The sequence below is a fragment of the Mustela lutreola genome, chromosome 14, assembly GCF_030435805.1.
Source record: "Mustela lutreola isolate mMusLut2 chromosome 14, mMusLut2.pri, whole genome shotgun sequence".
Lineage (NCBI taxonomy): Eukaryota > Metazoa > Chordata > Mammalia > Carnivora > Mustelidae > Mustela > Mustela lutreola.
This window is the reverse complement of record NC_081303.1, coordinates 38,595,112-38,622,295: the sequence shown is the minus strand read 5'-3', so window position 1 is coordinate 38,622,295 and position 27,184 is coordinate 38,595,112. Positions and strand designations below refer to the sequence as shown.

The 27,184-nt window shown below is 41.4% G+C and overlaps 1 protein-coding gene across 6 annotated transcripts in view; it reads left to right on the top strand.

The window, feature by feature from the left end:
- DISP1 (dispatched RND transporter family member 1) overlaps positions 1–27,184 on the top strand; it is a 174,715-nt gene that overhangs the window by 74,737 nt on the left and 72,794 nt on the right. For 3 of the 6 annotated variants that reach the window (XM_059146640.1, XM_059146644.1, XM_059146643.1), the window contains one exon: positions 2,852–2,914. The exons of 1 other annotated variant lie outside the window; for it this stretch is intronic. The gene's annotated coding sequence lies outside the window, so the exon portion shown is untranslated. Of the gene's footprint in view, positions 1–2,851; positions 2,929–18,101; positions 18,121–27,184 lie in introns of those variants that run through there. 2 more of the 6 variants (XM_059146642.1, XM_059146645.1) reach the window with 2 other exon arrangements.

The following is a 27,184-nucleotide window of genomic DNA, read 5'->3' as shown; positions in this document are numbered from 1 at the left end:
CATGCCAGCTGCACCCGCACCGTGGTGGGGGCCGGTGACACACCACGAGGAGAAGGGACTCTGATGATGAAGAGATCCGGCAGAGTAACAGCTCAGAAGACAAGGACCCGTCTTGTCTTTCTCACCCTGGTTCCCCAGTAGAGGACCTGTCCTGTAGCTGGCTGTCAGTCAGGGGTTCGATTTTGTCCATCACTCTTTTCTGTAGACTCTGATTGCTGGTGCAGGCTTCCAAACTCCTGCCGGGTGACTTCACCAGAATCACTTGAGATGTCCGCTTGTTTATTTTTTATTTTTTTATTTTTTTAAAGATTTTATTTATTTATTTGTCAGAGAGAGAGAGCGAGCGAGAGCGAGCACAGGCAGACAGAGTAGAAGGCAGAGGCAGAGGGAGAAGCAGGCTCCCTGCGGAGCAAGGAGCCCGATGTGGGACTCGATCCCAGGACGCTGGGATCATGACCTGAGCCGAAGGCAACTGCTTAACTAACTGAGCCACCCAGGCGTCCCCGTTTGTTTATTTTTAAAGATTTTATTTATTTATGAGAGAGAGAGATAGTGAGAGAGGGAATACAAGCTTGGGGGAGCTGGAGAGGGAGAAGCAGGCTTCCCTTTGAGCAGGTAGCCTGATGTGGGACTCCATCCCAGGACCCCAGGATCATGATTTGAGCTGAAGGCAGATGCTTAATGACTGATCCCCCAGGTGCCCCACTTGAGATGTTTAAAAACATAAATGCCCTGGTCCCTGTTCCCAAGTGTTTATTTTGAAATAAATTTAAACCTTGAAAAAACAGGGACACCTGGGTGGCTCAGTCCATGGAGTGCCTGACTTTTGATTTTAGCTCAGGTCGCGATCTCAGGGTCCAGGGATGGAGCCCGGGGTCAGGCTGTGTGCTCACTCTGTGGGGAGTTTTCCTGAGATTCTCCCTTTCCCTCTGCCCTCTACCCTGTCCCCATTCACCACCCCCCATAAAATAAATAAATAAAATCTTAAAATACAAACTTAGAGAGGTCCCCTTGACTCTTCACTTAGCTTCTCTTCATGTTACCCTATGTAACGATAGCACAATTATTAAAAAAACAAGGAAATGAACATTGTCATAATACTATTAACTGATCTATAAGCCTTATTTGAATTCTGCCAGTTTTCCCATTTATATCCTTTTTGTGGCCCAGAATCTGATCTAGGAACCCACATTGCGCTCAATTGTCTTGTTTGCCCAGTCTCTTTCAGGGTGTGATGTAGCTCCTCAGTCTTTATCTTCCATGATGTTGGCAATTTTGAAGAGCCTTTTTTTTTTTTCTTTTTGGTAAATGTCTCTCAATTTGGGTATATCTGATGTTTTCTTGTATTAGACTGAGGTTATACATTGGGGCAGAAATACCACAGGAGTTGTATACCTGTTAGTAGATCCTATAAGGGGTAGATGATGTCAAGTCTTATTACTGGTGATGGTAACTTTGATTTCTTATGGTGTCCACCCAGGTTTGTTTCCCTCTGTAAAGTTACTATTTGTTCCTTTGTAATTAAGTATCTTGTGAGGAGGTACTTTGCAAATATCCTATTTCTCAACAAAGCTTCATTAAGCAGATACCAGGATACCATAGTAGTGATTCTTATAGTCAACAGCATCTGTGGCTTGATGACTTTGTAAATATCCTGATTCTCATCAAAACGCTGCGACTCTTGCCTACAACAAGTATCACTATGGTACTTGCTTGATTGTTTATTTTTACCCTTCCTTCCACATTAATAATTGGAAAGCGACTGTAAGGAAAAACTGTCTCTTTTCCCTCATTTACTTATTTATGTCAGTGTGGCCTCAGGAGTGTTTATAGGACCCTGTGGGCTTTCATCCAGTACCATCATTAATTTGTTATTCTGCTCAGATGATTGCAACCGTGGCCATGTGAACTCCTTTGAATTAGCTTTTGACTTCTTTCCACATTTTTTTTTTTAGCACATTTATACTTTGACGCATCACAAAATATTCCAAGCTCGTCTTCTATTTTTTTTCTGCAATGGCTCTAGAACTCCAACGGTTTCCTGTACTGGAGAGTGGCATGTAATGCAAAATCAGGATCAGGATGCTGGATGTGCCGCCTGCTGTTTGGGCATTTTTGCTCGTAGGTCTGTCTGGCTGGATGGAGCTAGTTAACACACATATGCGTGTGGACTCAGCTGCACACATTGATTTCAGTATCTACATACCTCTGACTCAAATACCATAGGACAGGGTTGTTTCTAAAATCGCCCATCCTACTGGTCACTTGTTTCTCCAGCAGTGAGAGACTTGTCTCCTGTTATCTATAATACATTTACTTATTTCTTCAAATCTTGTAGACACAAAAAGCAATGACTCTAACTGGAGGTCGGTTTGTCCCCAAAGGCCATTTGGCACTGTCTGGAGACATAGTCCATTGTCGCAACTCAGGTGGGGGAGTGCTAATGGCAGACCAGAGATGTGCCCAGGATGGCCCCCACACTAGAATTAAATGGTCCAAAATGCCAGTAGTGCCCACACTGAAAAACCTGGGGCATTGAGTAATTTCAGAATGGCCAACCTATACCCCTATGAAAAACACATAATCTTTATGTAGTTCCTTTTTCTTTAGTCTCACAGTATTCAGTCAAAACAGTGTAATTAAGTTTATTAGGACCATTTCCTTCCTCTGCCTATGGTTGTGACTCACTTGTAACCCAGTTAGGGTCCTTTGTTAGTGTCTGTACTCAGTGTGGGGTGTGGTCGATTGAACGTAGGTTCTAAAAGTCAGAAAAGGATAGAAAGATGTGCTCCAAAGTACGGAACAGTTTTTACAAGTTCCTCAGATGATTCTGATTTTCACCTTTTTTCAGAACCAGTGGTGTAGCCCCTGGGCTGTGAAGTCAGACCTGAATTTACATCCGATCTCTAATCAGGTGTGTAATGTTGGGTAAGTTACTTTCTCTCCCTGAGTCTGTACTTTCAAGGGTTGTCATGAGGGTGTGAAAGTGTACACGTGGTGTTTATCAAAACATCCACACAAAAAGGGAGTTGAGATGAGAGCTGTGTTCATTCTTTCATGTATCCATGTAACAAATATATTGCATCACTACTATGTGCTGGGGTGCTATACTTGTTCCCTAGTAAGACAGAATAACTGAGACCTGGCTCGTGCCTTTGAGGGGTTCATATTTTAGGGGGGCTCTTGGAGGTTTTAGAATAGCTATTTCTTACATCGATGTGCAATATAAGAGACTACAGTGAAAGTAAATCATGATTTTGTGGAAGCTTTTCCCTAGAAGGCCCAACAAATGCAGACTATCTGTACTTCTCTGGTCAGCTATCGTGGTAAAAAAACAGCCATCTAGAGAAACAGATCATTTTAGGTCTCTGACTCTTTCAAATAGAAGTCATTTCAGGCTTGTAAGAATATCTAGATATCGAACTATATGAAGTTGAACTCTCTAGGGAGCATCTGTAGTCAGATGTTCTTGGATACTAAGCATTCAGGCAATTTTTAAAAATATGTATGTGTTCTAGAGCAGTGCTTCTCAATTTTAGTAGGTACACAGATCATCTGAGGATTTAGTTCAAAAGCAGAATCAGAGTCAGTACAGCTGGCTTGGGGCCTGGGACTCTGTATTTGTAATAAGCTCCTAGCAGATGTAGCTGGTTGTGTGTCACACTTCGAGCAACAAGGGTTATGGCCTGACTTTGAATCATAGTTTTTGGCTTTGAACCCTAGTTCTTCAGCTTATTAGATATGTGCCTCTTATTAGTGATTGATTTCACACTGAGCATATCGTACCTTGAGATTATTAGCAATTAAAGTCACCACTTGGAGCTTATTGACATTTTAAATTCGCAGTACAGGAAGACTCATTGGTCTTCTCATTGGTAGAGAGAAAAGCAAGTGTTGTGATTTGGTAGTGCAGCTAAAGATGTACTTCTTCTGTTTGGATCCACATATTATCTTTGAGATTTTTCTTCCCCATGGCGACAACCACTGGTACCTAAATAAACTGAAATTAGGACCAGGGTTGTGTTTTGTTTTGTTTTGTTTTTTAAGTAGGCTCTATGTGGCCAACTTGGGGCTCAAACTCACAACCCCGAGATTAAGACCTGAGCTGAGATCAGTGGGTGGACACTTAACTGACTGAGCTCCCTAGACACCCCTGGTTTTTTGTTTGTTGGTTTGTTTGTTTTTTAAAGTAAGTTCTACACCCAGCGTGGGCCTTGAACTCACGACCTGACAGCAAGGGCTGGATGCTTTACTGACTAAGCCAGCCAGAAGGTGCCCCAATACCAGAGGTTTTTAAAAAAATGCATATATATACACACACATACATATATTTAAAACTGTCCTTACTATGTCAATATATAAATAATAAATAAAAATGTTATAGTGAAGCAGTTTTTGAAATAATAACTAAATAACTAAATAAATAACTAAAACAATACTTTATTATTTACATTGTCCTGTTAACAAATTTCTAATTTGTGTGTTTTTGAATTTAATGAATTTTTTGGTACAAAAGTATATTTCTGTAATTTATATTCTAAATTGGAGGTGTGTGCTCAGGAGCACAAAGGGTGGAAGAAAAAAGTTTTCATTTTATTGCTTTGTAACAAAGAAAAAAATGACTTTCTCTTAAAAACAATATTGAGGGCAGATGTGAATGGTTTGCCACATGGACAAACTGAAGATCCCCTTAGGGTGTTTTCAGGATATCTGACACTGCAAAACTCTCTATGACCACTCCAGGTAGTTTAGCTGGAATTGGGGATGCTTCACTCAGGACTAAATGTCTGGCAACACAATATTCCTCCCTTCCCCAAAAGAGAGGGTAAAGGATCCCAGAATTTAAGTGACTGGTTGGTGTGTTACATTGATTAAATGGGATTGACCTAGTCCCGATTAATGAGGGTTCCAGGATCTTCAAAACAAAATAATTATTAGAACATAAGGCAGTAAGTATAAATGGATTAGCCCACCCTGGCATTGTAGCGAGGTGAGCTGCTTGGGGTCTCCCTTGTTCTCAGTCTTTGCCTAGACATTTACAGCCAGCTGAGCTGCAGTGCCCAGACTCTTTGATCTGTAGAACCTTTTATACTCTTTAGATTGGTTGAGGACCTCAAGGAGCTTTTGTTTATGTGAGTTACAGCTATCAATCTTTACCATGGTAGGAATTAAAACAGAATTTTAGGGGGCTCCTGGGTGGCTCAGTTGGTTAGGCATCCACCCTCAGCTCAGGTCATGATCTTGGGGTCCTGGGATTGAGCCCCACGTCAGGCTCCCTGCTCATCAGAGAGTCTGCTTCTCCCTCTCCAGCTCCCCACTGCTTGTGTTCTGTCTTTGTCTGTCTGTCTGTCTCAAATGAATAAATTAAAAAATCCTTAAAAAAAATAATTTTAGGGGCACCTGGGTGGCTCAGTGGGTTAAGCCTCTGAGCTCAGGTCATGATCCCAGGGTCCTGGGATCAAGCCCTGCATCTGGCTCTCTGCTTAGCAGGGAGCCTGCTTCCCCCTCTCTCTCTGCCTGCCTCTCTACCTACTTGTGATCTCTGTCTGTCAAATAAATAAAATATTTTTAAAAATTTAAAAATAAAAAAAATTTAGGGACGCCTGGGTGGCTCAGTTGGTTAAGCAGCTGCCTTCGGCTCAGGTCATGATCCCAGCGTCCTGGGATCGAGTCCCACATCGGGCTCCTTGCTTGGCAGGGAGCCTGCCTCTCCCTCTGTCTCTGCCTGCCACTCTGTCTGCCTGTGCTTGCTCTCTCTCCCTCTCTCTCTGACAAATAAATAAATAAAATCTTTAAAACAAACAAACAAACAAATAAAAAATAAAAAAATTTAAATAGTCATTAATTCATTAAGAAAATAAACCTATTACATGTTAAGATAAATAACATATTTTGTGAAAAAAATAACTATTTTTCCAAATAAAAAGAAGAGAACAATGGCAGGGTTTTACACTGTTTACAGATTTCTTTACTGTCTGGCTCACTAGAAAGAGCTGGATTTTTCTGTTTGCTTAGTCTGCTACAACGTTGCTCATCATGTAGCCTCCAGAAAACTGCACTGGACACTTATGAGGGAGTAAGAGTGAAAAGGGGACTGACCTAGCAGGTGCCCTGGAAGGGGATGTGGGACCTGGGGTCTCCCTTCTTCTTGAGTTAAGGGGGCTGCTATGGCTCTCCAAGGCCTGTGTGGGGCTGGATCCGCTTCTTGGGAGAGGATTGGCAGGGGCAGAGTTAGGGGCTGCGTGTGGAGCCATCTTCCCTGTTTCAGCCTCCCTGTGTCATGGTTTCATTCTTAAATCAGCTTCTGTGGTGCTCTGATGTCCCACAGGCTGCCTGGGTGTGTCTCTGCTGTGTCCAATAAACGTGGTCTCTTCCAAATTTCCTGAAAAATAGATTAACTGGATAGGATTTGCCCAGTTTTGAGTTTTTCTTTTATAAATTATTCATATATTTTTTTAAGATTTTATTTATTTATTTGACAGAGAGAGATCACAAGTAGGCAGAGAGGCAGGCAGAGAGAGAGGAGGAAGCAGGCTCCCTGCTGAGCGGAAAGCCCGATGTGGGGCTCCATCCCAGGACCCTGGGATCATGACCTGAGCTGAAGGCAGAGGCTTTACACTGAGCCACCCAGGCGCCCCAAATTATTCATATCTTTTCTTACCTTTTGTTAATACATTACATGGAAAGACAAATGAACAGTTAAATTATGTTATTGTTAATGCCAGACTTTTAGATGATCATATAAAATTCATAAACTTGTTTTGTGTGTGTGATATAGGCCCTTGGTTGAGTTTTTAAAGGGAAGCATTTCAAGAATTGCTTTTATTTTTGTTCTTTTTTTAAAAAAAGATTTTTTATTTTTTTACTTGAGAGAGAGAGCACAAGGAGGGAGAGGGAGAAACAGACTCCCCACTGAGCAGGGAGCCTCATGCTGGGCTTGATCCCAGGACTCCGAGATCATGAACTCAGCCAAAGCAGACACTTCACTGACTGAGCCACCCAGGTGCCCCGAAGAAATAAATTTCTTGGGGGGGGTGGAGGGGTGGAATATATATATATATATATATATATAAAATATATATAGTAACACTTTCTGCAGTGAAGTGATTCCTAATTTGTCTTATAGTATTAAATAGATCCTGTTTTATGCCATCTCATGCAAACTCAGTGTGATACTTCAAAAAGAGCACCATGATGTTCTGGTGTGTTCTGCCCCATGAGAAAATGTGAAAACCCTGCAAAGGTCAGCTCGGTAGGCCATGTTTAGGCTTCATCTGCTGTGTGTGCTGTCACCCGTGGAGTCCCTGCCTCTCAGCTGTGGGGAGACCTCTCAAGCTCCAACACTGGAGCTGATGCTCATGCTCCTTTAGTGTTTCTTCTCCACGTTTTCCTGACGCTGATGGCACAGAGCGAGGGGCTGGGATCTCTAGTGTGAGTGCTGGGAGAATATCAGAGGCAGAAGGGGAACAACATACCCATGGAGAAGCTGCCCGATTCAGGTATTCTTGCAGTAAGGAAATGTTTGCTGAGCACCTACTATGTCCTTTAGAACTACACTGAAAAGGTCTGAAAACACTAAGACTTACCCACGCAGGTGATAGGAAGGCCGAGTGTGGATCTCTCCTATAAAGAATGCCTGCATTTCTTCCTCCACGAGGATTGACTAGGATAGGAGGCAGCTGAACACAAATGCGGCTGGCTGGGGGCCAGCTGTTTGAAGTTCCCTGAGCTTGTGTAGACTCGGCCTGTGGATCCCAGCGGTAGAGGAAGCTGCATGGACTTTGATGTTGGAACTGTTGTGAGACCGTCTTAGGTTGCACTTCCTTTGAAGCAGAGTGACTCAAGGCAATCTTGGCATACCCGGGGCCAGTCAGGTGACCTAGAAAAGCCTAGAAAGAAAATTCCTCTGCCAGAAGGGAGTTGAAAATAGCTGCGGGTTATTTGAAACACCATGTTTACTTAAAAGTTTTGAGAGAGATTATTTGGAGTTAATCTAGCTTCCCTATAGGTAGAGGATTAGTTGTTGAAGAGGACTCCTCAATGGGAAGTTGGGTGGGGTGTGGTAGGCCCTTCAAGTCCTCTGGCCGGTGGCCTATGTCCTTGCAGACATTTCTGGGAAGGGCCAGGTGACGAATGAGTGCACAACTCTGCACACACACCAAGTGTGCGGTTGAGATGTTTTCAGTGAAGGGTTTCAAGTGGGGAAAAAAATCACCACAGATGCTGACGATTCAGTTCAGAGATGTGGAGTTATCGAGTTTCTCTTCCCTGAGGTCAGGATAATGGGAAATCGGAAACCAAAAGCTGGTTTGTGTTACCCTCTCACACCTTAAAACCTTGCTTGTTGAGACAGGCACATTTTTAAAATACTTGTTTGAATACCTGAATTACAAACCTTATTTTCGTGTGGTTTGTCATCCTTCTGAGTGGCTGTCGTGATCGTAGCCAGAGCATCTGGACATTTCTCTACCAGTTGAGAGTAAAGTAAACCCATCAGACTATGTTTTTCTCCCATTATTCTGACACTCCTAGGTCAAAATACTGAATAGTGTCAGGCATAAGAGTTTCCTGAACTAAGTAATTACTTATAAATACTACATTGGTCTTTTTTAAAAAGTTCAATCTTGTTTTTTAAAAATTCAATTCCTTTAAACTAAAAACAACAACTACTTTTCTCCCACTCTCTACCTCCCCCACCTCTGGCAACTACCTGTCTATTCTCTGTATCTGTGAGTTTGGGGTGTTTTTTTGTTTGTTTGTTTGTTTGTTTTCGATTCCACAAATAAGGGTGATCCTCTGGCACTCATGTTTCTCTCCTCGCTGTCTGACTTACTTCAGTTATCCTCACACTCTCAGGGTCCATCTGTGTTGTTGCAAATGGCAAGGCTTCATCCTTTTTTATGGTTGAATAGGGATATGGTAACACGCACACTCACACACACACACACACACACTCACATCTTCTTCATTCATTCAGCCATCAGCAGACACCTGGGCTACTTCCACATCCTGACTGTTGTCAGTAATGCTGCAGTAACCATGGGGCTGGAGACATCTTTTCAAGTTAGTGTTTTCCTTTTCTTCCAATAAATATCCAGAAGTCGCATTGCTGGATCATAGGGTAGTTTTCCTTTTCATTTGTTGGGGACCCTCCACCCCGTTGTCCACACTGGTTGCACCAGTCTGCATTCCCAGGAACAGTGCCGGAGGGTTACCCTTTCTCCACATCCTCACCAACACCTGTTGTTTTTTATGTTGCTGATTTTAACCATTCTGACAGTCATGAGGTGAGATATCACTGCGGTTTTGATTTGCGTTTACCTTATGATCAGTGATGTTGAGCCTCTTTTCATGTGTATGTTGGCCGTCTATATGTCTCCTTCGGAAAAATGGCTCTTCAGGTTGTCTGCCCATTTTAAAAATCAGGATTTTTTTCGATTGAGTTATGTGTGTTCTTTATATATTTTGAATATTAGCCCTTTATCAGATGTATGATTTGCAAATATCTTCTCCCATTTAGCCAGCTGCCTTTTCAGTTTGTCAATGGCCTGATTTGCTTTATTATTTATAAATATCATCTTGCTTTTGTTTTGAACATCTTCCTGTTCAAAATAATGATGTCCTTGAGAATGGAAAGAGCTGGGGCACCTGGGTGGCTCTGACATTAAATCTCTGCCTTTGGCTCAGGTCATGATGCCAGGGTTCTGAGATCGAGCCCTGCATTGGGCTCCCTGCTCAGTGGGGAGCCCATTTCCCCCTCCCCCATTTTCCCTGCTTGTGTTTCCTCTCTTGCTGTCTCTGTCTCTGTCAAATAAATATACAGAGATCACAAGTAGGCAGAGAGGCAGGCAGAGAGAGGAAGGAAAGCAGGCTCCCTGCTGAGCAGAGAGCCCAATGTGGGGCTCCATCCCAGGACCCTGAGATCATGACCTGAGCTGAAGGCAGAGGCTTTAACCCACTGAGCCACCCAGGCGCCCCAAATAAATAAAATCTTTAAAAAAAGAAAAGAAAAGAAACAGCTTTTGTCCTAATGTATTAGGTGGGAGTGGGGTTCAGAGGTTACAATAGCAGAGAAGTGGTGCTGCGGACCCTTTACCATCTGATTGTTCCAGTCAATGATCCTGGGTTCTAATAGAGACTCTCCTGGGGCCTTGGCTGCTTGGACTTTGAATATTGACTAAGGAACTTTAAGGAGTTCACGGTTTGGGTGGATTTGCAAAGTTGGTCTCTCTGAATGTGAGGATCAAGTTGGCATTTCCTACCAGTTGTTTCATTGAAGACCTTTCCTACTTTGTGGTTTAGCTTTGTAGACTTACCCCAAACAGTCACAGCATTCTCTCTTTGAGCTTCCCCCCTCGCTGCTGAGTGATGTATGTGCGGCACAGAGAAGGGCCTGTGGTACAGTTTGATATCAGCTGGAGAGGAAATCCCAGTGACCCCCCCTACCCCCACCCTGGGTGACACAGGCTGGCCACAGCACAAGCATGAATGGTACCAGGTCCCTACACACGTGTGTGGTATTTACACACACAGATGGAACAAACCATCTTCTAAACAGTAAAATTTCAAGCTATTACATGTGTTAGATAAGCCAATCTTAAGAGTTTAAGTGAAATTTTTCGTGGTAGCATATTGAATGAAAAGAGATAAAACTTCTACTTTTGTTAAGTTTTTTTTCTGAAGCAAGGGTGTGCCCAGTGGGGTGCTATTAGCACGTCCACAAGAGTGAAAAGATCTCTGAAACGTTCAGTGTACGCTGTTTTTATCGTTGCTGTCCACTGAAGGTAACAGAAGATGTTCCAATGATCCTTATTTTCTCCCACAAACTTCCACAACATCCCCAGTGCTTTTACGAGAACTACAAACATTTTAGAGTTTCTTTTTATGTTACTTCAGTGACAGCCTTATCCTGAGTCACTGCTTGTGTTCTGTGTTTTGGTGGGTTTTTGTTGTTGTTGGAAAGACTTCTAAGAGATTTCTTAGTTTATTTAGTTGTTTACTTGTTTTTAGCCTTGAAACCTTTTAGATAAGTAGTAGGTCAAGAATTTTTACTTTAAGAATGAGGGAAGAAGAAATGTCAAAATCCAAGTAAGCGAGTATTAAATAAATTGACATCTAATCCCTTGAAAGCCAGGGTTCTGTTTGGTGTTCAGTTACCTTGTCTGCTCAGATAGTTAATGATAGGATGTCTTTTTTCCCTCCAATAAGTGCTTTTCTGCAATTCCTAAAGATTCCTGTGTAAAAGGAACTCTTTTGAGAGATTTTCTGATTGAAGATGCCATACAAACAATAGCACTTGGGACAATATCTCTTGTTTTGTGTGATACTGATTTTCTTCCAAATATAGTTTTGAATTGGCTTATCATTTTTCTCATAGTCATGGCCATATATTATTACAACTACATGAAATGTATGTGCTTTGGGCAAAGACCATAGGAAACACATAAAAAAGCAAAGTCCCTATTCTGTTAGAAACTTAGGATAATGGGTAAAAATAATTTTTTTTAAGATTTTATTGATTTATTTGACAGAGAGCAATCACAAGTAGGCAGAGAGGCAGGCAAAGAGAGGGGGAAGCAGGCTCCCTTCTGAGCAGAGAGCCCAATGCAGGACTTGATCCCAGGACCCTGAGATCATGACCTGAGCCAAAGGCAGAGGCTTAACCCCTGAGCCACCCAGACGCCCCAGTAAAAATAATTTTTTAAAATTTCTCAGTGTTGTGGGGTACTTGGTTGGCTCAGTTGGTTAAGCATCCAATTTTTGATTTCAGCTCAGGTCATGATCTCATATTGAGCCCCATGTTGGGCTCCACACTTCTCTGTCCCTCTGCCTGTTTGCTCTCTAAATAAATAAATAAATAAATCTTTAAAATTTTTTCTTAATGTTGCTAGCATTACATCGGCCATATCTAGGAAAAAACATTTAGCCCTTCTCCATTTTGCTATTTCAGAGCAGAAAACTTAATGAAGAAAGTTTTGAAAAGTTTCTTGTGTTTTGTTTTTATTAAATTAACATATAATGTATTATTTGCCCCAGGAGTACAGGTCTGTGAATTATCAGTCTTACACATTTCACAGCACTTACCATAGCACATACCCTCCCCAATGTCCATAACCCAACCACCCTAGCCCTACTCCGTCACCCCCCAGCAACCCTCAGTTTATTTCGTGAGATTAAGAGTCTCTTATGGTTTTTCTTCCTCCCGATCCCATCTTGTTTCATTTTTTCCTTCCCTTCCCCCCACAACTCCCCACTGTGCCTCTCAAATTCCTCATATCAGAGAGATCATATGATAATTATCTTTCTCTGATTGACTTATTTCGCTCAGCATAATACCCTCTAGTTCCATCCATGTCATTGCAAATGCCAAGATTTCATTTCTTTTGATGGCTGCATAGAATTCCATTGTATTCTGATGTATACATGACATCTTCTTTATCATTCATCTGTTGATGGACATCTAGGTTCTTTTCATAGTTTGGCTATTGTGGACATTGCTGCTATAAACATTCAGGTGCATGTGCCCTTTTGGATCACTACATTGCATTCCCACCAACAGTGTAGGAGGGTTCTCCTTTTTCCATGTTCTCGCCAACATCTGTCGTTTCCTGACTTGTTAATTTTAGCCATACTGACTGGTGTGAAGTGGTATCTCATTATGGTTTTGATTTGTATTTCCCCGATGCTGAGTGATGATGAGCACTTTTTCATGTGTCTGTTTGTCATTTGGATGTCTTCTTTGCAGAAATGTCTGTTTATGTCTTCTGCCCATTTCTTGATTAGGTTATTTGTTCTTTGGGTGTTGAGTTTGATAATTTTTTTTTTTTAAGATTTTTTCTTTATTTTTCTGACAGAGATCACAAGTAGGCAGAGAGGCAGGCAGAGAGAGAGGAGGAAGCAGGCTACCTGCAGAGCAGAAAGCCCAATGTGGGGCTCGATCCCAGGACCCTGGGATCATGACCTGAGCCGAAGGCAGAGGCTTAACCCACTGAGCCACCCAGGTGCCCCGAGTTTGATAAGTTCTTAATAGACTTTGGATACTAGCCCTTTATCTGATATGTCATTTTAGAATATCTTCTCCCATTCTGTCAGTTGTCTTTTGGTTTTGTTGAAAGTTTTGAAATCTTCAGTCCACGAATTTAAATCATTTTGAGATCAGTCATAGCTAAGAGCTGTGCCTTTTGAGTTCTTTTGTTGGCAAATATTCTTAAATATTAAATATCAGCTGGAAAGCAGAAATGAGTTGATGAAGAATGTATTAGTGCTTAACGAGATTTTCTTTAATAAAGAGAAGGTTATAGTCCTCAAACTTTCATTGTTTTTAAGTGATTACAGCATCCTTACAATGCCCGCCATACTACATAGGCTCCTTCAGTCATTTTTTCAGCCTTCTGTGTGACTGTACGCTGGGGACACAGTCAGCAGTGGGCAGAGCAGGCCTGGGTTCTGGGGTTAGTTGTCTATGGAAGGGCAAGCTTACTGCACACCGGCCACACACCTGGCGCAATTCTACAGGCGAGGGTCATGCTTGGTGGAGGAAGAAGCAAATAGTAAGTAAGTACATACATAGATGATTGAGCTAACTTCAGATTGGGGCCAGGACCTCAAGGCCAGAAAGAAATAGCCATGGGCCTGGACATAGTCTGTTTTATAGACTGGAGGAGATCAATGCCAGTGTAATGAATCACACAGATAAATAAGATAAAGGCCACAAAGGAAGAGTAGAGTGAGACCATGTAAGTGAGGGAGGTGGGGACTAGTTCATTTTGAGGGAGACGGGGAGGCCTTCCTGGAGTAGGTGACATTTGAGCTAAGATTGAATGACGACTAGGTATGTCAGTTTCCAAGGGTCTGCCATATGAAGTGTCACAGACTGGTGGCTTAAACAGCAGAAATTTATTGTCTCATAGTCTGGAAACTAGAAGTCTGAGATCGAGGTGTTCCTTCTGAGGCTTCTGAGGAGAATCTCTTCCATCCTCTCTCCTAGCTTCTAGTGATTGTGGGCACTCTTTCACATTTTTGGGTTGTAGACACATCACCCCCATCTTTGCCTTCATGCTGACACAGGCATTCTCCCTGTGTGTGTGTCCAAGCTTCCCCTTTATATCAGAACACCAGGCATAGGAGCTCAGCTGAAGAAATTCCTCGGTTTTGACCCTACTTCCTAATGAGGTCATTCTGCGGTGTTGGGGTTAGGACTTCAGTGTGTGAATCTGGAAGGACATGGCAACTCACAACACCTGTTGGCCAAGTGAAGAAGAGGGGAGGGGAAGACTTTTTTCTTAGGAAGGGAGGACAGCATGTGAAGGTCTCATGTTGGAAGGAAGCCTGGCTAACTGAAGGACAGAGTTGAGAGCCAGTGCAGTGAGGTGGCCCTAGGACATGCTAACGATAGGACAGGTGCAGAGGCCGCATGTGCCCTGAACATGGCCTAAAAGAAAGCAGGATTGCCATCTCCAGGTGCTGAAATCCAGCAGATAGAAGTTTGTATCTGTCGGTCAGGAGCAAGGCTGCAGTTGCAGGGAAGGACCTGGGGGTCAGGGCGTCCTGGGTCAGAGTGTGCTGAAATCACTCAGGAATAGTGTCTCAGATGGAAGTCCTGGGCTCCTTAGAACGTGGGGGGAACCTTCACTGGAGGAAGAGGTCAGACCAAGCAGCCTACAGAAAGGCAGTAGGAGGTACCTGGATGGAGCCCTGCTCAGAAAACCAAGTTAGAGGACTGATTAGTGGCAGCAGGTGCTACATGGAGGTGGAGGAGGAGGAGAACTGAGAAGAGAGCAGAGGTCAAAAACCAGGCTCTGTGGGAGGTGAGAGTGGAAACCTGACTGTTGTGTGTTGAGGAGGAGCAGGAGTAAATCATTAGTAAGGATCTTTACATACATCTTTACATTTATATTACAACATAAGAATACTTAGTAAATGTACTGAGCAGTAGCAGGGGAGAGGGGAAGGAAGGCAGTGCTCAGAATGGTTTGATTGGAAGCCAAGAGCAGGAAATCAGTGGGAATGGGAAGGGCAGGTGATGAAAATACCTTGCACAATTTATGTCCTTTTCCCCGCCCCTAAATGGTGGGGAAATCAGGAAAATATTGTAACTCTCCTGTAAAAATTAAGGATCAGCAATCAAGGCACAGAGTGATTCAAAGGGTCCTGCTGACATCAAATCTTTAGCGAGAGCAGGAAACCTGGGTGCAGGTGTCAGGGGTCAGGGCACACATTCCTGGGAACCTGGACAGGAGCATGCAGGAAGGAAAAATTCACACTCTCCTGTTACATTTGGCTGTTACATGTATTCATGGTATTCTTAGTCATGTCTGCTGCTAACAGTGAATCGTTTTTGCAAACAAAGTATTTATTTTAAAGATTTTATTTATTTATCTGAGAGAGAGAGCGCACAAGCAGGGGGAAAAGCAAAGGGAGAGAGATAAGCAGATTCCCTGCTGAGCAGGGAGCCTGACACGGGGCTCAATCCCAGGACCTTAGGATAATTACCTTACCTAAAGCAGACAGTTAACTGACTGAGCTTATGAATTTCAAAATCTAAAAGATGATTTCTGTTTTCTCTCTAAAGAAAGTGTGAACTCATACCTCTTGGTTATCATGGCCAAGCAGGCTGTCCTGGCTGGCCAGGGCAGGGTGGTTATAGTTGGGGAGAGCTGACCAGGGATGAGTCTGAGGGAGCACTCTCCAGCTGAAGATCAGGGAAAGCATTTGGGGGAAATTCTGAAAGGCTTACTGACAACCCTTTATGGAGCTAGCCCCCTTGGTGCTTTTTTGCCTCTATATTCATTCCAAATAGTTTACTGAATAACAGTCAACTTAGAAAACTAGTTTAACACATTTTAGCATTACTAATTTAACACATTAAGCACATAACACATTTGGCTTATGTTTTAAAAATAAGTGACCATTTTTAAACAAGATTTATTATTTATTTGAGAGAGAGAGAGAGAGCGTGCATGTGCATATGTTTTCACAGGTGTGTGCATGTGGGGGAGGGGCAGAGGGAGAGAAAATCTCAAGCAGGCTCCCCACTGAGCACAGAACCCTGCATGGGGGCTCGATCCTATGACCCTGAGATCATGATCTGAACTGAAATCAAGAGTCAGACCCTCAACTAGTCTACTAAATCACCTAGGCACCCCTAGAAGTGATCCTTTTTAAAGAATACCAAAATAAAAACTTTTGCCATTTTTCTCAATCTGTTACTACTCCTTGTTGAAGGGATGTGTCAGCATCAGCAGCTGCTCTGCTTCTGACTCCTGATACCAAGACAGAAGAAATAAAGTCCACTTCTCCTCGTTAAGAGAGCATGATTGATAGACAAACAGATAAACACAACAGAATGAAGAGTCCAGAAATAGACCCAAACGTATATAGCCAATTGGCTTTTTGGCAGAGGTGCCAAACATTAGCCTTTCAACCTGTGATGCTGGGTTAATTGGATCTCGTGGGGATCAGGTGAGATAACCTTGATCTCTGTCTCACTGCAAATACCAAGGTCTGTAAAAAATCTATCATAGACCTAAATGTTGTAAAACCTAAACCTGAATCTTATAGAACAAATCATGGAAAGCCTTTGTATACTTAGGTTAGGCAGAGATTTCTTGGTCCACTCAAGCCCCTGTAACAAAGTAGCACAGGCAGGGGTGGCTTACAAAAAACAGACTTTATTTCTCAGAGGTCTGAAGGCTGGAAGTCCAAGATCAGGGTGCTAACGTGGTCAGGTGAGGGCCATCCTCCTGAACGTGAAATTCTCCTTGGTGTTCTCTCTGGGCTCTCTTCTCTAAGGGTACTAATCCCATTCATGAGGGCCTCATCCACATGGCCTGATCACCTCCTACAGGCCCACTTCCTAATCCATCACATTAGGATGTAACTATGAATTGGGGGGGAGGGTGGGCATAAACATTTAGACCATAACAACTTCTTAGGAGAAAATCACTATTCATATGATTAAAAAAATGTTTTGATAAATTGGACTTCAAGACTGTACATGTTTCTCGCCTTCAAAAGTTAATATCTAAAAAATGAAAAAGCAAGACCATAAAGTCGGACAAAATATTTGTGAAACAATGTGTGACAAAGAGCTTGTATCTGGAAGATCTAGTGAACTTTTATAATACAGTAATAAGATGATTTTTTTAAAATGGGCAGACCTGAAAAGACACTTCAGTTATTCAAAATTCATAGCAAGGGGGCTCATGATTCTTGATCTCAGGGCTGTAGTTTTGAGTCCTATTTTGGGTGTAGAGATTGCTTAAAAATAAGATCTAAAAGATAAAATAAAATACAGTTCACAGCAAGATACCACTTACAACCACCAGAATGGCTAAAATAAGAAAGACTGAGAAGAACAAGTGTTGGACAGAAAGCAGCATGAGTGGAACATTTTCAGTTGGTGGGAACGTGGCATTACCACATGCCCAACAGCCAGTCTCTGAGTAAACACATATGCAATTCCATCGCTTCGCAGTTAGTGAAAACAAAGACTTGTGCTTGAGTGTTCACATCAGCTCTATCTATAATCGACAAAAGCTGGAAATAACCTTGGCGTGTATCCACAGCAGAACGTGTAAATGCATTGTGGTGCAGTCTTTGAGTCAGTGTTCTAGTGGGAAAGAGGCATCTATGAACACAGGAGTTAATCGGTGCTGGCTGGAGTGGCATGGAGTCGGGAGGCTGGCTGGAAAGGGGGCAAGAAGTGGCATACTCTGTAGCTCAAATGTGGTAGTGGTCACGTGTCCGAGCCCACCCATTTGTCAAAAACTCACTGAAATCTGTTCATGTTGTTGTGTGGAAATGATACATCAACAAAACTGTTTAAAAGTAAGAAAGTGAAATTACATTTTCAAGGATTAAAATACTGTTAGCATCTAGTTTTGTGTATTTGTGAGAAAGTATATGATCACTTAAATTTGCAAGGAGCTGTTCTGTCTTTCCAGGGGGTTGTACTAACCCTTCGAGGAGGCCGTTCCATGAGCCGGTTATGAATGGTTTAATGCTGCACCTAACAGATGTGGTGTGATCGAGAAATAACGAGGTCTGCCCTGCTGTCTCCAGGAAAAGCTTCTGAACATCCATAGCTCTCACTTTCAGTGAATGGCTTATATACTTAATGTGCGTACCAGTATTATTATATATATATTTGACTGTACCTTCAGAGGCTCAAGTACTTGGTGTCTTGGTTAAACTACACGTGCCTTAAAAACACGATTGTATTCCTTTCGGATTTCCTTTGGAGAAAATTTTCCCTGTGTCACCTGAGTACTGAGAGCACTCGTTCCCCCATCTCTGTCTCCAGCTGCTGGTCAGCAGCACCTGCATGCGCTGTCCTGCTTTCCTGCCTTGTGTCTGCGTGTCTTACAGATGGTTTATTGGTATCTGATTCTCACTAGCTGAGTTCTTGGAGCAAAAACATAAACTTGCTTATGAAATGGCCTTATTTGTAAAGTTCTGGTCGCTTTCTCCAGGGTTGGTTATAGCTTATAGCACATGGAAGAAATTTAGCTTCAGGGATATAAACATCTTTTTGAGTGGAGAAAATCTGTACCAGTTGATGTATTATAAAAGTTTAAACCAGATCAGAATGTCTTTTACAGAGGTGGGAAGGGGAATTATTTTTTAAAAGACCCGAGTTCATACAATGGTTGGGGGAGGGACACAATGATTGAAGTATCAGCTTGATTTTTATGTGGCATAGAATGTTCTTTGAGGAGGAAAAGTGCTTCTCTTGAAAAACAAATGAAAATTTCTAGGTCATTTATAGGTCTTGAAACCCTTCCTGTTGAATTTTTGGTTTAATAATAACAAGAAAACTTTTTTTTTTCAAATAAAAAAGTGCCTAACACTTAAACCATGTTGTTGTTGTTGTTGTTGTTTTTAAGATTTTATTTATTTATTTGACAGAGAGAAATCACAAGTAGATATAGAGGCAGGCAGAGAGAGGGGGGGGGGGAAGCAGGCTCCCTGCTGAGCAGAGAGCCTGATGCGGGACTCGATCCCAGGACCCTAAGATCATGACCTGAGCCGAAGGCAGCGGCTTAACCCACTGAGCCACCCAGGCGCCCTGTTGTTGTTGTTTTTTTAAGATTATTTATTTACGGGGCGCCTGGGTGGCTCAGTGGGTTAAAGCCTCTGCCTTCGGCTCGGGTCGTGATCCCAGGGTTCTGGGATCGAGACCCGCATCAGGCTCTCTGCTAGGCAGGGAGCCTGCTTCCTCCTCTCTCTGCCTGCCTCTCTGCCTACTTGTGATCTCTCTCTGTCAAATAAGTGAATAAAATCTTAAAAAAAAAAAAGATTATTTATTTACTTAAGAGAGAAAGGGTGAGAGAGAGTGTGAGTGGGCGGAGCAGAGGGAAAGAGAATCTCCAGCAGACAGACTCCCCACTGAGCACAGAGCCCGATGGTGGGCTCCATCTCGGGGCACCTGAGCTGAAATCAAGAGTCAGACACTCAAAAGACTGAGCCACACAGGCATCACCCCCCAACCCCCGCCGCCAGTCTTTTTCAAATGCGGCATCTCTCGTGATCTCCCCAACAGCCCACTGGGGTTGGCAGGGAAGGCACAGTTTCCATTTTTAATAGACACTATGTGAAGTTGCCTCCAGGGTTAGCTTATATAATACATATTACATTACTTTCATTCCCTTACATCTCCTGATATCTGAGCTTGATTTTCAGACCAGTTTAAATTAAACAAGCTAGTTGGTGTACTTGGGCCCTTATCTGGTTTATCAAAGTAACTAACACTAACACTAGTTACTAACACTGAGCTACTTCAATTAACTAACACTGAGCTACTTTAACTTTTGTGACATTTAATCTTTGATGCTTCTGAGAAAAGATTTATATATCTTTTTAGAAAATAAGTTGCAAATACATTTTTGAGCAGCTTCTTTTTGAAATAACGCTTGGTGTGAATACAGACCTTTACTTTTCAGTTGATTCATACAATAAGGCCACAAGAAAACCGAAGTGCACAAAAATTATGTTTCATACAGTCTTTCCACTGCCTTGTGCTGTCTCCTGAAATTTTCACCTGTTGATCATAGGGGGGAAATCAAGAAAATAGAGTCTTAGGTTCTAACAGTAAGAGGATATCTACAACAGTTTTAAAAGTAACTTGCTTTCCTTCAGTCTCTGCCTTCCGTATCTAATTTTCTCAGGCAGATGTCAGATGAAGACTAAGATAGATGTCTTCTCAGTTGATGAATTGTCATCTACGATTTCTAAGTTGTGGGCATTCAAACACAATTTTTATGTTAACCAAGTTTTCAGTAATAAAATCTCCATTTTAATGATATCCTCATTGCAAAGGGTGAAGGCCTTATTTTATATTGTTTGGCTTAAAGGAATGAGATTGTTTAACTAGAGCAAGAAGAGATTTAATGTCAATTTCTATGTAGAGCTGTCTGTTGCCTTAATCCAATTTTTCCAAAAGTAATGGCTTTTACACGCCCAAAAGTTTTCTGACTTCAAGAGTTCAATTAATTTTACAATAAAGTTTAATAAAAAGTATAGTATATGTTCTGTCATTAGGTAAGTTAGTAAGATTAATTAAAACAAGTAAAATTCTAGTAGTTTAGTTCCTTAAACCCTGACGGGCTTATGTGTTTGAGAGCACACGTTACCTTACAAGCCTGAGTCCTTAGGACTGACCTGTGCAGTAAGAGTCTAGGCTCTGGTCTCAGATGCCAGGCTTTATTGTCAGTTCTGCAGTGTTGTTAAACCTTCATTTTCTCATTGATGAAATGGAGATAATCATGGTACTTGATTCTCCTGGGAAGAATGAGAATTAAACAAGGTGAAACAAGGTGAATTAAACATGTCATCCATATATGGTCACACAATGCAGGGAATTTGGATTATCTATCTCGATAGATGAGACAGGAAACAGAAAATCTAGTTGGTGAATGGATTTTCAGTTCATCATACCCTTCATTTGTTGTTGTTCTTGGCTTCTGTCTTCTTTTTTTCTGTTGGGGATCCTACCAAACAAGGAATTGAAATATGAAGAAGTCCCATCCTTCAACAAATTTGCAAACTGGATGGTATATCAGTCTGAAAGACTGAAACTTGACTTTAGTTAGACTTTCAATGAAAACAGCAATAACCAAAATAACCCAGAACTTACTTTTAAAAAAAAGAAGTAGTATTTGTTCTAGAGCAGTTTTAGTTTCATAGCAAGATGGAGAGGGAGGCAGAGAGAGCTCCTCTGTGTTCCCCAATCCCATGCATGCATAGTCTCCCCCACTGTCAACATCCTCACCAGATGGGACACTTGTTAGGGTAGGTGGACCTACATGGACGCATCGTAATCATCCAGAGGCCATAGTTGTATTCATTAGAGCTCATTCTTGGTGGTGTGCGTTCTGTGGATTTGGACAGATGTGTAATGATGTGTGTCTATTGTTATTGTTATCACAGTGTTTTTACTGCCTTCATAAACCTCTTTATCTTTCCCTTCCCCCTTGACCCCTGGCAACCACAGATCTTTATATTGTCTCCACAGTTTTTCCTTTTCCAAAATGTGCTGTAGTTGGACTCGTACAACATGTAGCCTTTTCAGATCAGCTTCTTTCATGTAGTAATAAGCATTTAAGATTCCTCCATGTCTGTTCATGACTTGAAATGTCATTTCTTTTTAGCTCTGAGTAATGTTCCATTGTGTGCATGTGTTCATTTACCCATTCATCTACTAAAAGATATCATGGTTCCTCCCAGAACATACTTTTAAGGCAGGATAGTAACTCACCTGAAAAATTAAAGATAGATAAATATGGCAGTAGTGAACCACGATCTCAAGTGATCCCAGTGTGATCCCAACAAACTTGACTATGATCGCACCTGTGATCAAAGCCAATATTATAAGAACAGAGTGATATGTGGTTGCTGAAGGTAGGGGCTCTCTCTGGAAATCTGGGTGTGAGCTGAGGGGAGGTTTTATATTTGTCTTGTTATTTTTAAAACAGAAAAACTAAGAGCTTATTTATGAACTGATGGGGTGAGCCAGTAGAGAGGGAAGATTTTGTGAGAAGTGTTGGGCAGAGTTCTGTAGCATATGAGAGAATGCATCTAGGGCACAAGTGTAGGGTTAGCCTCATGCGTGAGAGTCCTTTATCTGTAGGAGAAGGCAGCTGTCAGAGAGCTGGCCTGCGTGCAGTTGCTGCTGAGCCCCTGGCAGTGAGTGTGGACACTGATTGTTCATGTATCCCTGGGAAACTAGAAACCCAGGTCATTAGCCCAGCACGAGGATGGAGGCAGATTTGTGAGAGGCTGGAAGAGCCAGGACCAGGTGTGAAATAGTCGTCGAAAAGAAAATTCTAGCAATGACTGCAGATAAAGGTAGGTTTCCTTCCTAAGACTGACAGCTGACTTCCTAGCAGGTGTCAGAAGGCTGTGGGCTAACACCTTCAAAGTTCTAGGGGCAATAATTTAATAGTAACAGTGAAGAGAAGACATTTCGGAATCTGCAGAGACTGAGGATGTGTCCTATCAGTAGATTTTTGCCAAAAATTGCTGCAGAACTATATCCTTCAACTAGAAGGAAAATTGAACCCAGATGCAAGTGTGAGAGGCAAAAATCACTATGATCAAAGAAGTGGGTCGGTATTTTGATAGATCTAAAGAAGCATTAATTGTAACAGTAAATATTAAGTTGTAGCATTATATATATATATTTAAATGTATCTTCTGATATTATAGTGGGAAGAATTTGGAGCACATGCTTGACTATAGCAGATTGCTTTGTTACAAAAATTACTACGCTTCTGCTCTGGGATGAGTGAGGACACAGAAAAGCCCTGCAAGCTCCTATTCCTTGGTCTGCCTTGTGATCACTGTGCAGAGATGGTAGGTGAAGTGGGACCTGAACTGCACTGTGTAAGGTGCCAGAGACAGTTGACATCACCTTCAAGGTATACTAAACATTAATATTCTAAATCCTGGATTTATCAGATGCCAGGGATCTTCCCAGTCTCCAGGGGTGTTTGTGCAGAGACTGGGGAAGAGCACTGCTCCTGTGTATTGGAAGCTGTGTGTTTGGGCGCTCACTCAGCATGAGACAGCAGCACAAATCAGCATCAAGTTTGTGCTTAAATACATCTTGTATTGTCATCGTCTCCTCCATTGTTCATGTTCAGATCTAATAGAACTCAGCATGTGTGCTGGGTTCCCCACAATTCAGATCCCTTTTATGGAAAATAAAAGTTTGTGTATTCCTTCCTTCAGGATGGGTGAAGCTAATAGGCACTCGGCACCAGCTGAAAAATAGTCTTATGTCCTTTATGTAAAGGGTACAATATCTTTAGAAATCCCTGTAGGCATCGGGGGGGGGGCTGTTTTGAGCATCTAACTCTTGGTTTTGGCTCAAGTCCTGATCTCAGGCTCCTGAGATCAAGTCCTGCATCAGCCCTGTGCTCTGTGCAGAGTCGGCTTGAGATTTTCTCCCCCTCTCCCTCTGCCCCTCCTGCTCACACTCTCTTTCCATCTGTCTCTAAAATAAATAAGTAAGTCTTTAAAAAAGAAGAAAAAAAAAAGAAATCACTTGAGACATGGAAGGTATTTGATTACTTGCCAGTGTGAGTTTTTTAATCAGTTTTATTTTTCCAAAACTAAAAAGTAGTCTCGGGGCGCCTGGGTGGCTCAGTGGGTTAAGCCGCTGCCTTCGGCTCAGGTCATGATCTCGGGGTCCTGGGATCGAGTCCCGCATCGGGCTCTCTGCTCAGCAGGGAGCCTGCTTCCTCCTCTCTCTCTGCCTGCCTCTCTGCCTACTTGTAATCTCTCTCTGTCAAATAAATAAATAAATCTTTAAAAAAAAAAAAAAAAAAGTAGTCTCCAAGAGTGAAGCTTCAGAATTGTTAGATAGATTTTGTGGGAGTTTCCTAAACCTCTGCTTGTAAGTGATCATTGTAAGTTGTTTCTAAGCCATTGGTTCAGAACGGTATCAAATATGCTCCTTTTGTGCTAAAATATTTGTAGACTTTTATCACCTAACACATTACCATTCTTGATGTTCATAAAGGCTAAAAGTTCATTCCTGAAACCTTTTCTCTTAATGTGATACTTTATATTAAATTTAGAGAGAGTAATTTATCTTTAGCTTTTTCAGGGACTTGCTGAATGATTCCTAGTTATTTGATTATATTATGGAATATTTTACCTTTTTAAAAATATTTTATTGTGTTACTAGAAAAACACAAAATATACTCAGGTTGCAAGTAATGTCTGCTGGTCATGCAAATCAGATTATTTATTTTGAGGCTGATTTCATTGAACTTTTAGATGAAGATTTTATTGTTAATATATCTAAAAGAAAAAAGGAATTACATGGCTACCATAAACCCTTTCAGGGGTAAGTTGGAGCAGAAAAATACAAAAATAAGATGTATTTATGACATATGTTCTGTGAGATTAACATTTTATTCTACAAATAGTTAAATAATTTAAGAAATATTTTTTCCCTTCAGTGTTACTACTAAGCCAGGCTAGTCTGAGATACATATTACTAATGTTCAGAATGGAAAATATACACCTGCGGTAAAAGAAAAATGTCATGGTAAATATGTTTATACAGCTGCGTGGTAATGTCAGTTATTACGAGTACATTTACAGAATCATGTAATGAGCCTCATTTTCAAACAGCCATTAACTTTGGCTTAGAAATGCTAATTAAAAATAACTTCATTTTTCAAATGCAAACTGTACAAGCAGTATATAGCATCAGTTTAGCTATCCACAGCTCTGAGTGCATAAATTTGAACATGGGTAGATGTTGCCTAATTTCTGAGGAAATAGAGACTTTTTGTAAGACTGTTTCTTATTTATAAGTTATGCTTTCATTGCCTGTGATGCCCACTCTTAGGACCAGACTGAGTTTCCATTAAACTTTATTGCACTTACATGGGCTCTTCTGTCATGCTTTAATAAAATTATAAAATTGACTTAATTGGGTCTGTGTGAAAGCTTCCTTTATCATTACTAATTCCATTTATTCCATAGGCTTATTAGTTTTGGATAACTTGAATGACTTCATTAAGATCTGCACTGGAAAATGAATAAATATTATTTAAAAATTAAGCACGAGTAAGAAGAGTAAAAATGTACTCATAGGACTTTGAGGATTAGGAAAATGTTTGGTTCAAAAGGCTGAGTAATATATGACCACTGAATATATATTGCCATGGTGTTGTCTGTAAAAATATTTCATCTGAAAAATATAGCAGGCAGGGAGTGGTTTCATCCTTTTGTCTAGATCTTGAGCTGTCCTGTGCCATTAAGCTCCAGGAATACCAAGATGGCAGGCTTATCTCAGGCCCTCAAATACTTCAGTTTCCTTCTATGTAGAGAGAATACCCAGCATGAGTTTGTAATTACCAGCAATTAGTTTTCTTAAGCCTACAGCATGAGGTTGCAAATCAATTTAGCATATACATAGTGGAATCTTTGTTACACTCTTAACTCTTTAGAACTCTTTAAAATGGATACTAAGGGGCACCTAGGTGGCTCAGTGGGTTAAGCCTCTGCTTTTAGCTCAGGTCATGATCTCAGGGTTCTGGAATTGAGCCTCACATCAGGCTCTCTGCTCAGCAGGGAGCCTGCTTCCTCATCTCTCTCTGCCTGCCTCTCTGCCTACTTGGGATCTCTCTCTGTCAAATAAATAAATAAAATCTTTAAAAAATAAAATAGATACTAAGTTATGAGAGGGCCAGGAAAGAGACTACACTAGATATACCACATATCCATTTCCACTCCTGGAAAAACCAGTTCAGAATGCTTTGGGGGAACTTATTTTTTGCTTGTTTAAACAATTTAATTTCTAAGACAGATATGGAGTCATGGGATATTTGTTGATTTGAGGCTAATTATAGCTGGTTTTGACCTCAGTATTTTTCATAGCACTAAGTATGGTGACTCATAAATAGTTATTGTACTGAATGAATGAATAAGAAATGATAAAAGAGTGACCATTTATTGGCAGATAAGGAGAGCCTTCTAGCCGAGTGAGATCACAGGTAGTCAGAGCTGTGAAAGGGTTTGGTTGGTTGGACAAGAGATGCTGTGGAGATGGACGAGGTATCTGATTAACAGAGGGGCTAAGGGAGGAAAGGAAGTTGTTTTAGCTTTCATGTGACAGCTCTGCTTGTTACATTGATGTCTGGCCCGAGGAGGACTGGTTTAACTCTATTGGATGTCGTGAAAGGGGAAAGAAAGAAGCTAGAGCAATGGTTCTCAAAGTGAGGTTCTCCAACCAGCAGCTTCCACATCCTCTGGGAGCTTGTTAGAAATGCACATCCCTAAATTGGAATCTGCTGGTGAGTTTTAAATGGGCCTTCCAGGGACGCTGGTATCAGCAGGCTCATCAGGGAACAGCCGAGGATCAGGAATTCTATAGGAAAGACGACCACTAGGGTCATTTCCAACAGAAGACAGGGTGGTTTAAAGATTTGATGATTTAGCACAGCTGTCAAGAGATTATGAGTCTGGAATGTACAGAGTTTTAAAAGAAAGTGATGTTTGTACTTCGATGGAGTGACCACAGGCTTTCAGCTTTGCAGGTTATCAATTTACTCAGAAGTAACCAAAGACTTCTTTGTAAAATACATGGTCAATATATTATGTGATAGCGGGAATGAAACTAACTCAAACCAGAATGACACACTTGCATGCAGTGTGTTTTTTCTCCTGGAAGGTAAAACTGTCAGTCAGAGCAGCTGCGTGATGCCCAGAGAATAAGTCAGTGGCAGCTGGATATTCTTAAGCATTATTTATTTTGAAATCAACAAACTAATAAATTTAATTTCTTTGTACCAAAAATATTTCCATGTTAAATAAATGGAAGTCTTTTAAAAAAAATCAAAGATCATTTTCTCCTAGTCAGTGCTGAAGCCATCTGAAAAATTTTTATTCTTTGAACTTTTCTTTCTTTTTCTTCATTTTTTTTTCTTTTTTGAGAATTCCTGGGGATTATTACTCTTCTTCCTGTGGTATTTATATGCTATGCTTTGCAAATGTATTTTATCCTGATGGTTTCAGGATTGGTTGGGAGACACTGTTTTTCCTTACATTACACACACTTCCTGTAGAAAAGCTTCTTGGAATGGCTTACTACTTTCTCTCTTTTTTAAAGATTTTATTTATTTATTTATTTTAGAGAAAGAGAGAGCGCACATGAGGTGAGGGG